General features: G+C 33.2%; 1 long non-coding RNA gene across 2 annotated transcripts; it reads left to right on the top strand.

Annotated features, from left to right (window-relative positions):
* Positions 1–5,311: 5,311 nt before the first annotated feature.
* On the top strand, positions 5,312–8,103 carry LOC134282906 (uncharacterized). 2 transcript variants are annotated; one of them, XR_009995390.1, is made up of 4 exons: positions 5,312–5,762; positions 6,793–6,898; positions 7,582–7,664; positions 7,741–8,103. It is a non-coding gene; the product is annotated as an uncharacterized LOC134282906 (long non-coding RNA). The 2 variants fall into 2 exon arrangements; XR_009995396.1 differs by having other exon boundaries at positions 5,312–5,766.
* Positions 8,104–11,893: the final 3,790 nt, after the last annotated feature.

Here is an 11,893-nt window from a genome sequence, read left to right as displayed (position 1 = left end):
GGACCAGAGGACACCTCATATTGTACATCAGTAGGGGGACCAGAGGACACCCTATATTGTACATCAATAAGGAGACCAGAGGTCACCTTATACGAGGGCTGTTAAATAAATAATGTCATCGGTGCTTGGAAAGAAAAGACGCTTTTCAATAATTTAGTCATAATAATTTAACTTAATATCATCTTTTAATTAAAACACCTGTCCGTTACATTTTTTATCCAATTTCTGAACTCATTTTTGGGTAAGACCTTTTGTAACTGGATTATTACAGATTTCCTGGACTTGTTTTTTCTGAAAGGCGTTTTTTCAAGTTTGAAAAATGAAACAAGTCAAAAGGCGAAAGATCTAGCGAATATTGTTAATGTGAAAGAACATTAACTTTTTGTTTATCCCCAAGACTTTTTTTACTCTTCAGTGTGTGCGGGGTTGGACGCTGTCATGAAACAATCTAACATAGAGGATTTTTGATTCTCATCAACCTTTTGATTTTTTTGCAAAAAAATTACTTCTAGATTCCTCCAGCAATTAAACTGTCTCTCCGAACACTAATATAAACAACAAGACCACTTATATTTACTAAAAGTGCATATAAATCTGTATTTATGCTTTTGCAATTCTCTGCTCTTCTCAGACCTTTGCTGTTTTTGTCAAGTACAACTCATTGTACATTTTGTTTTGAGGGTTTTAAGTAATAGATTGAAGTTTATCTGTTTGAAATTCAAACAAAAGTGGATAACTACAGTTTACTACAGTTACTGATATTTTTAATAATTGTTTAGATATTCTTACACGCAGCCGTTTTCACTCATTTTTTTTTAAACATAAGGTGACTTTTGAGTACTAAGTTTTTTTTTTACTGTCAAACCTTTCTTTAAAGCAGTGAGACCTGCTCCCGAAATGATGTCTATCAAATTTGCTTTGTGTCGTACAGTCAATCATACACCATCAATGATTTTTTATTGAAATTTGGCAAACAGTACATTAGTTGTTTAATTTTTTGTTTGCAAGGACGGTATCCATTTTTGATGCCCATTATATAATTTTTATCATTGAAATTCACCTGCTCAATGGTCTATAAACTATAAAACAGACATTGATTGCTGTAATTTTTACATATTTCAGTGAGTATTTCTTTGGGATTCTTAATAAGTTTTACAGCAGCTATAATGAACGGTTTAATTTGACTTTAATTTACTGATTCTTTACCATTTATTTTTGATGCAGTGTCTCGACTACCCTTGTTTTCCGGCTTTTCACAATGAAACTATGTGATGAAAGGTGGTCACATAAACTGTTATAAATTCATTAAAGATTCAATAATGAGAGAAAGTCAAGCTTAATGCCATATGATATCTGTATTGTATGACATAGAGTTCAGCTGGGGCTCGTTTCTCAAAAAGGCCTACGACTAGTCGTAAGCTTAGTCCGGACTAAGTCAGTGACTAAACCCGAGAATCGGACTAAGTGGCGTTTCACAAAAAGGCGGAGACTTAGTCGAGACTAAATTTGGGTTTAAATCTAGGCCTGCTCGTGAGTAGGCGTAAGTGCTTAGTCTGTACACACATTGGAAAAAAGGCATGTGTTTTAATCATAAAGAGTTAAAAGAATGATTATTTTATACTTATACGATACAATACCTATTCATAAGCATGTACATGACTATATGATATGCCAAAAATCGTGAAAATTCTTATACAGCACACCGTATTATAAAGGAAATTAGAAAGGTAGTTAAATCCATCGAAGGTGCAGACTTTTTCCGCAAAAGGTGGTATGAACTAGAAATTTTTAACTGAGAATTTTGAATACAAGTTGGGTAAGATTTTTTAAAAGATGTACCAGTATTTCTTCGTAGAGGGTTGGAGAGGGGGGGGGGGGGTCAACCCTACCATTATTATTGCAGTTATCTGTTTTCTGTAAAAATAAAGCTGTGTAATTTATGGACTGACTTCAACTTTCAGCATTTCTCTTTTGGGCTGAATATTTTCATCACCAAATTAACTGTACTCACCACCACTCCATCCCCTTCCATATTAAGTTTTTAAAAACGATGCTACATGCTGTAGGTCCTGGATAATTTTGTTGTTGTTTGAAATTGATAATGTTTCAATAAAATCCTCAAACAATATCCATTTTTATACTAGTATTTTAGAGAATGAAAAAAATATTCGGTAACTATGCCATCAACCGAGTTTATGTACTTTAACTTAAGTTAATGTATCTTTGATTCTCTCTTTTAATTGCATGTATAAATATTACATTGTATATTAATAGAGCATAAAAATTTTAATTTGTAAAATGTTCCAGTATTATAATTAAAGTATTCTGTCCATAATACTGTTCATTCCTATTTCACTGGAGTAATTATAGATTTAAAACTAATTTAGCTTTTGCAAGCCATCATTGATTCTGCAATTGCTCTATATAGGTACGTATTTTTACATGGACTATGTAAATCATTATATCGATATCAATGTAATTCTATGTGTCCAAAATACAATACTATAGTATTATAAATAAACACAATAACTATATACATGTATCAACTGAAATGCCAGTATGTCTAATTCGTAATGAATAAATGGATTGATATTATAAAATTAAAACAACTTTTAATTTTTCTTGAAAATTCTCTTATCCATGTTTTAATGATTATCATTATGATATGATTTCAAAATTGTTAAATTTTCACAGTGTGTTTCATGGGCTCCGGTCCTTCACTCTCTCTCTCTCTGAGTTAAGTATTTTAACTAGAGAAAAACTTCCCTGACAGGGGCGTAGCAACCGGGGAGCCAGGGCCCCCCCCCCACTTTTTTCCCAAACTTACTTATACTATAGGAAATGTTGATTGAAAACCTAGTTGGCCCCCCAGTTTTAGACTTTTAGTGATGTTCCGAGAATGAACATCACTATGTACCCCCCCCCCCCCACGAAATAGGATTTTCGACTTTGGCAAACTTTTCCTTTTTTATTTTTTATTTTATTTAATTTTCTTTTTGCTTGTCAACGTTTTAGGTAAGTAAAAAAAAAATTTCTCTGCCTGCCCCCCCCCCCCACTTTCAGAAACGATGCTACGCCACTGCCTGAGATACTGGTCCCCCCCCCCACGACTTTCAAATATATTGCTACGAGCCTGTTCCAACCCCATGCCATATAATTTATGGGACTCATAAGAAAAATTTCTTTTTATTCCAAATTTTCGTAAGTAGGTATATAATACCGGGTATACAAGTTTATATTTTTCTATAGTATATATTTCACTTTTAAATTTATCTGAGCATACCAAAATACATAAAACTATTTAATATAAAAGTTGTGGTTGTAGAAGGGGAGGGGGTTGTGTCCAAAATAATAAAAAAAAGATTTGCTCAATCAATTTTTTGTGTGACTGTGGGCCCCTAATCAACCCAATCTGGCTCTTTTGTCAAGATTTCAGAATCCGCTAATACTAGCTAGTATGTAAATGCTTTGACCTTGAAAATACAGATAGATTCGTGTATTATATTTGTTTGAAAGACGATGAAAAGCCAGTGAAAAATCGTGCTTTTTGTGCTTTACTTTTTGTAATCAGGTTTAAGTGTGATCCGCCGCATGTTATTGTACTCTCTAAACCAATTAAAATACGGTCTGCGCATGCCTAGTACCTAGCGGAAAGGTCTAAGTCTTAGGCCCAGTCTTACGCCGTTTTCTGAAACGTGATTTAGGCCCGACTAAATTTTGGCGTAACTTTCTTAGTCGGACTAACTTAGGCCCAAATCTACGACTTTTTGAGAAACGAGCTCCAGGGGCCCGTTTCATCAAAGGTCGTACGCCAAGTCGTAGCGCTATGCCGGCGTAAAGTTGGGACTAGCACGAAGTTTTGCATTTCATTAAAGAGCGTATCATTACGCCTGACTAAATTTAGGCCAAACCTTTACGTCTACTCTAAGTAGGCGTAAAGTAAAAATAAAGCCTTTTTACTGATTTTAAAACAATTTAGCGAGTTTTAAAGAAAAAGTACGGTTCTAAGAAGAATTTAAAATACAAACAATGCATTATTTAATTATACATACTATGAAGAGGGAGGGGGTGTTACAACCACTTAGGGAAGTAGTTAAGTTGATTAATAACGTACTTGATATTTTGATAACTTTCTGCTGAGAAGAAAAGATTGTCTTATTAGAGATTTCTTCGATCACCATTTCTTACGTTTTGACAATGCGTTCATACACATTCGATAGTAGTATTGTATGTATAAAATATTGTAAATCAACCATACATATATATAACTATATTTCTACACCCCGCTTGAAAAGCGGGAGGATATATACTATATACGAGTTATACGTAGTTATCGGGATGTCCGTCCAACTGTTACGCTTTGGGGGTACCCTTCTCTATCCGCAACTCCTCTCATACCACTGAAATCAGTTTCAAAATCACAGTAATCCTTTTTCTGGTAATTTTCTACATTGAAGAAAAGCTTAAAAAAAACCATCTTAGAATCAAATATTTTTTATCATGTTTGAAGAAGCCATTTCTTATTACTCTTCGTCCACATGCGTGGGTCTAGAGGGGGTCGGAGAGAGGGTTCAGAACCTCCCGAATTTGCAGGTTAATTAACATTTTATGTACAAAGTACTCAGTTCAGGACGAAAGTTATTATTTTTCTAGATATCTGGGACAAGTGAGGTTACCGGCGAATCTAAGACGGAACCCAGGGAGGGGAGGGTCTCATAAACAGATAAAGAAATTTTTGAAATTAGGAAATATATTATATAGCTTTTATAATATCGATGTAAGACGGTGTTAATCACATTGTTAAGTTCAAGAATGAATCATTCCTATTTTTTTTTTCAGACAAACATTGATGTAGAAAACATCTTTAATTTTACATAGTTTAAGATAATCTGAGTGCATTTAAAGCACATATAAGATGAAAATATGCAAGTTTTTGATTTCCCGCATAACTTACATTTTGAATGAAAACAAAATAAAGAGTAGCTGTAACTTAATTTTAAAGACAGAGACTTCACAAGCAGAAAATTTTTTAAAGATATTCTTACAAAATTTTTCTGCTTGTGCGGTCTCTGTCTTTACATGTGCTTTAAATGCACTCAGATTATCTTAAATTATGTGTAGCCAGTGGTAGAACATCAGAAATAACAATCTGGTTCAGGTTCAATTATATTTATTAACGATGTGATAAGATGTCAAAAAACCGGGACACACATAGGGATTTACAAATATTACTATCTGTAAAATGATTATATAGTAGACATCTAACCAATTCAACGGCTAGGCTCAGAGTGCCAGATGTTAGTGGAAAAACCCCTACATAAACACATACATGGGCGCAGACATTTTGGACACCCAAAGTTGTGCGGAGGAGAAAATGCTACCTGGCGCGTGATTGGTCAATAAGAGAAAAGACTTGTTATGTATTTGACAAGTGAAATAAAGCTGATAAAAATGTAATATCAAGACTTGGGTTTCTTTGAGATATGTAGGAGTTACAGGTAAAAATTTGAAAGGAGGGGTGCTCTTTGGTTAGAGATTTTCATTTGGTGTCAAACGCACCTTGTTGTAAACAAATGGAAATTGAAAGTAAAAGTGCCGCGTGACGGTATATTTTTTCTGTCATGTTTTCTTTTCCAATATCTCGAACTTTCACGACAAAAAGGCCATTTGCCCGAAATTCAATATATGTATGAGTGACAGGGGCTCAAGTTTGTATGGAAGTCTATGGGAAAACATTTAGTGGTGTTTGTCCTATAGAATAGGTATGTATTTCATGGAAAAACATTGATTACAGTCAAAAAATCAATCAGTTCCTATTTTTTTGGCATTGAGATCATATTTTAATTAGTTTTTACTATTTCTTAAAAAAATAGAGGGTTTGGGTAAATTGAGGCCCACAATGGGGGCTGCACATGGTGAAAAAATGCTAAAATTTTTGCCCTAGCTCTCATATTTTCAATAAATGTACATGTAAATAATTTTAAATAAATATTTCTGCTGAAATTTACTGTGAATATTGTAAATAATACAATATTGATGTTTATGGGCATCATCAATACACAGAACATATGAATATCCCCCTCGCAGTTTGAGAAATTCATTTAAATCCATTTATTTTATGAGTGCAGACACTGGAACAGGTTGAGTAATCCTCTTTCAAATTTGTGTAAATTAGAGTTGATTGAATAATTTATAACAAAAGTAGACTGCTGTTAAGTAATTAGGTTACTTTGTTTTTACTTAAGGGGCCTAATCCAGCAACAAAGCCAATTTCAGTCTTGTAATCAGTGCTGGCTTGATATAAAAATTATAGTTTGGGGAAAACTTAGAGATTACTAGTAGGAAATTTAGTTGAGATTACTGTAAAATATATTTTAGCAGAAAATACATTGAAAATCTAAGAAATTTGCAAAATTATTATTGCAAAAATGATGAAAAAAGTGTCTGAATAGCCTTCCTCCTTGCCATATCCAATCTTGTTATTCTGCAGAAAAGAGGGGGGGGGGGGGTAATTTTGTACTCTTATGATGCTGGAAAATGAAGGAATTTTTTTAAAATGTGGTTTATTTGAACAACAAGAGTCATGCTTATCTGCAGTTATTTTTTTCAATTTCTTAGATATTTTTAAAAATAATTATCTGAGTAAATTCTATTTAATCGTGAATATTTTAAAGCTATTTCATCACTAATGCTTATAAAAAATTCAAAAGATGGTGTAAATAATAAAAAATTATAATATAAGCTACTAAATGCATTTATCAGTATGTTTTAATAAAATAAAATGTATTTCAGCGATGCATTCTCAAGAAGGAGGAGATTAATGAACCCTCCCCTCTTACAATGAACAACACATGGACACTCTCAGGATGGTCCCTTTGCTTTCATTAAGAGTTCCAAGGTATGGTTTTCCTAGAAAATCTAGTTAATCTCTTCTTAATTAAATTATTTAGAACTTATGATAGATTATTAGAAAATAAATTTCTTCAGAACTGCAGTTATTTAAGCACTTTGCTTACAATTGAGCACTGTATTCAATTAGACAATATGATTTATCTGCCCTTGGCATTTAATCAATTTATTAATTATGTCAATAATAAGAAATGATATGCAAATGAATATCTTTGCCTTTCATGAGAATATACATATTTAACATCAATTCCATGAAATGTCCATTAAAATTGGCTAAAATGTAGGTCACCCCCTTCAAAATTACAAAATTTTCAGTGGGGATGTATTTGATTCTCTGATGCCAGCAACCCACTGCTGATAGATTTTTTCTTTATCGTATGTACATTTGAACTACATATAATTCTCTTTCTTTCCATTGTTTATTTTATCTACATTAGATTTCACTCTTTCCACAACCCAGCTTTTTCTTACAAAAACCTGCTGATTTTCTTCATTTTTCATTAATAACGGGTACCTGCTACCCTGAATGATTAACATGATCTACCTTGAGAATTTATTAGAGATAATAAGAAAAACAAGCAAAACATATGCAAGATTAATCATTTTATTTTAAAAGTTTGAGAGAAAAATAGAAAAATGCTTCAATTTATTGACATATTTTCTGTTTTACAGATGAGGGTCTGATTGACTGGGGTGTGAGATGTAACAGCCAATGGTGTACTTAAACTAAGACTGTCAGTCCCAATATTCAAGAGGTAAGATAAGTAATGGATATGTGTTCTTAATTTACTAAATTGACCACTTTTTATTAATGTTTCTTTTACTCTATAGGAAAAACCCCTACATAAACAAATACATGGGCGCAGACATTTTGGACACCCAAAGTTGTGCGGAGGAGAAAATGCTACCTGGCGCGTGATTGGTCAATAAGAGAAAAGACTTGTTATGTATTTGACAAGTGAAATAAAGCTGATAAAAATGTAATATCAAGACTTGGGTTTCTTTGAGATATGTAGGAGTTACAGGTAAAAATTTGAAAGGAGGGGTGCTCTTTGGTTAGAGATTTTCATTTGGTGTCAAACGCACCTTGTTGTAAACAAATGGAAATTGAAAGTAAAAGTGCCGCGTGACGGTATATTTTTTCTGTCATGTTTTCTTTTCCAATATCTCGAACTTTCACGACAAAAAGGCCATTTGCCCGAAATTCAATATATGTATGAGTGACCGGGGCTCAAGTTTGTATGGAAGTCTATGGGAAAACATTTAGTGGTGTTTGTCCTAGTTCGTGAAAGCGGGCATTTGGTGAATGGGATAAAGTCATGTGACCGTCTGTCCTGTGTCTAAAAATAACAGCTACCTCATTTACACAAAGTCTTACACACCACATTCTCACATGTACGCAGCGCAAGTATAGTACGGCATTAAATAATACATAACCCTGGTTACATATGTAAAATTTACTCTTTTAGACCAAGTCATGAAGATTAAAGATGTTTTAATATTTCAGTAGTCATTTTTCCAAATCTCTCTCTCTCTGTCTTACTCTCTCTCACTCTCTGCAATCTTTTAAAAGTTACATTACATTTAATCTGCAGAAAGTAAAGATTTTTTTCTATAACTGCGCGGCCTAGAGTCTAGTATTTCATAAAATATTATGAACTTTTGTGTCATTTTATTAAACAATAAGAATATTATAATGAAACATTTGAACTGACAAAAATTTAATAAATTTAGAGAGGATTATCTTATATGTACCCTAGTAGTAAACGTGTAAAATTTATTTCTTGACTCAAAATATTTTCATATATAAGCCGTTTGCATCTGTATGAAAAAAAAGTTATTAAATCTTATTCTGTCTCAAACTCAATTAAAATATTTATCAGTAGAATCAGTATTTAGCGAATCATGAAATTTATTACAAAAGGCGAAATCATTAATCTGTTTTTCGGGAAGAGGGTGGGGGGGCTGTTATTAAAATTCCAAAAGAAATAGTTTAGTTTAATTCTGAAATACATATACATGAACGGTCCTTTTCTTCCTTTCAATTTATAAGACTTTTATTACTGAAATGTAAAAAAACTGAAAAAGATTTCTTATAAGATACATGTCTCCTACATAACACTATAAATCCATGCATGTTTCAATTAGTACAAGTATTCATTTATCTTTAATTTCTGTTATTCTGTACATTCTGTACGCATTGGGCAATATGTTTATGTTTTAGCGCCTGTGCAATGCAACGTTGCCAAGGACTTTAGTCCTGTGACTAAGCGTATCTTATACGACTAGACCTACGCCGCTTGGTGAAATGCAAATTAGGCCCGACTAAATTTTGGCGTAAGCCCCGGAAGTGCGCTAAGGTGAAGCTTAAATTTACCACTTTTGAGGAAACGGGCCCCTGGACATTATTTATTGACCCCTGGTTCCCTGCTGATGTACAATATAAGGTGACCCCTGGTCCCCCTACTGATGCACAATTTAAGGTGACTTCTTGCCCCCTACAGTGATGTACAATATAAAGTGACCTCAGGGGCTCGTTTCTCAAAAGTCGTAGATTTGAGTCTAAGTTAGTCCGAAAAAAGGAAAGTAACGCCAAAATTTAGACGGGCCTAAATCACGTTTCAGAAAACGGCGTAAGACTGGGCCTGAGACTTAGACCTTTCCGCTAGGCACTAAGCATGCGCAAATCATATTTTATTTGGTTTAGAGACTACAATAACATGTGGCGGATCACACATGAACCTGATTACTAAGAAAGCACAAGAAGCACGAAGGAGCTTTCATGTTTTCCCTGGCTTTTCATCGTCTTTCAAACATATATAATGCACAAATCCATCTGTATTTTCAAGGTCAAAACATTTACATACTAGCTATAGCAGTAGCGGATTCAGAAATCTTGACAAGGGGGCAGATAGGGTTAGGGATAGGGGCCCCCAGTCACACACACACACGCACGCGCCAACATGTGTACATACACCCCCTACGCGTGTGTATTTAAAAAAGAAATTCTGGCACTTCTTTAAGAAATCTTACCCAACTTGTATTAAGAATTTTTAGTTAAAAATTTCTAGTTCACCCCAACCTTGCAGAAAAAGTCTGCATCTTCGATATGGATTTACTTTACTACCTTTCTAATTTCCTACATAATACAGTATAATTTTCACGATTTTTGGCATATCGTATAATTATGTACATGTATATAAATAGGTATTATATCGTATACGCATAAAATAATCTTTCTTTTAACTCTTTATGATTAAATCACATGCCCCTTTTCCAAGTTGTGTACAGACTAAGAACTTACGCCTACTCACGAGCAGGCCTAGATTTAAATCACAATTTAGTCTCGGCTAAGTCTCCGCCTTTTGTGAACGCAACTTAGTCCGATTGTCGGGTTTAGACCCTGATTTAGTCCGGACTAAGCTTACGACTGGTCGTAGGCCTTTTTGAGAAACGAGCCCCAGCTGGTCTTATTAACTTTTTGTTACCTCTGGTATCCGCATAACGATTATGGGAACAAGCGGAAGTTTTATATTATACATCAATAAGGATTTCATACTTCACAAATTGTAGTATATTAATGAGACAAAAGTAATCTTATGTTGTACATTATTACGATGTGAAAGTTGTAAGTAGGCAATAATTTATTCTTTCAAATCCTTTTAAAAAAAAAACTAATTTTTTGACAGGGAAAAGTGCACAATTTCTCCAAATTCTCTAAATGTATGTAATTGGAATTTTGAAGACTAGTCAACTTGCCTGTCTTCAAATACAGTATATGTGTCCCAAAAGTAAAAAATGATAGGAGCATTTTTAAAAGTATTATCTGTTTTATTAAATGTAGTGTTGATTGGTTTACGAATTTGATGTGTTAATTCCGGGGAAAGCCCCAAACTTCGCAATACAGGGGGTACCCCTTTCTTGTAAGATAAAAGGTTGCGAAGACAACAAAATCATAATAATAATATACATTTTTAGAACATGTTTTTTTATCTTTCCTATCTAATAGTCCAGTCAAATTGTCATAAACCTTAACCCCTTCACTTCCGTACCGGTCAAATTGACCGATGGCGCGTTAAACAGGACTTCGCGAAAATAAGATCTCCGTATCTATTTTGTGGTAGCATGAAGGTATATAAGCTATATATCATCTTTTTGGAAATTTTCTCCACTTTTAAAATATCTAAAAAGATTATACTCGATTGCCGGTATTTAATCGATTTTACGTTGTAAAGACAAACGAGACTTTTTGAAAATGGCGTAATTTTCCAAAGCGATTGCCGAATTTCCAGACGATTGACAATTTTTTTCCTGATTAACTTGATAAGAAAGCATGGTATATTCTTAAAGAATATTTTCTCTACTTTTAGAATATGTAAAAATTATTGTTATTACTTTAAGGTATATTTTAAAAACAAGAATTTTCTTGCACTTATGTGTTTTTTATCGATTTTATTCGTAATATTTAAACAAAGCTCAGTTTTACGTTTATTTCTGTGTTGAAATAGGGAAAACAAAATAAAGCTGGTAAAAGTAGAGAAAATTTCCTTTCCAACAAGCCCTTATAGGCCTTCTTCCGCTCAGTATTTTCTTAATTACGATAATTTGAATTTGTGACCTTTGCATAGTTTTTATGGAAAAATCGGTCAATATTTACATGTAACGTCAAGGTCGATATTGTTGCGTCTTACTCGAAACAACATATTCTTTTATAAGACTTTTTTGACCATTCAAATATATTTTTTACTGAAATAAATGCATAATACAAAAAAAAATAGATTTCAAAAAACAAATATATACTTTCGTTCTGTCTTTTGTGAAGTGAATGTTGATTGTAATGATGTATATTTCATGAAGTGATATACAATATTGATGAAAATTGTAGATTTCCAAAACGGCGATCTTTACTGAGAAAAAAATCAATCAGATTTTTAATATTGTTGTATCTTGTTATACTGTATACTTATTAATTTGCAATTTAATT

The sequence above is a fragment of the Saccostrea cucullata genome, unplaced genomic scaffold (assembly GCF_032062105.1).
Source record: "Saccostrea cucullata isolate Sc308-1 unplaced genomic scaffold, CSIRO_AGI_Scuc_v1 ctg2514, whole genome shotgun sequence".
In the NCBI taxonomy this organism is placed as follows: domain Eukaryota; kingdom Metazoa; phylum Mollusca; class Bivalvia; order Ostreida; family Ostreidae; genus Saccostrea; species Saccostrea cuccullata.
Note: the sequence above shows the minus strand (reverse complement) of the source record. Positions and strands in the feature narration are given on the sequence as shown.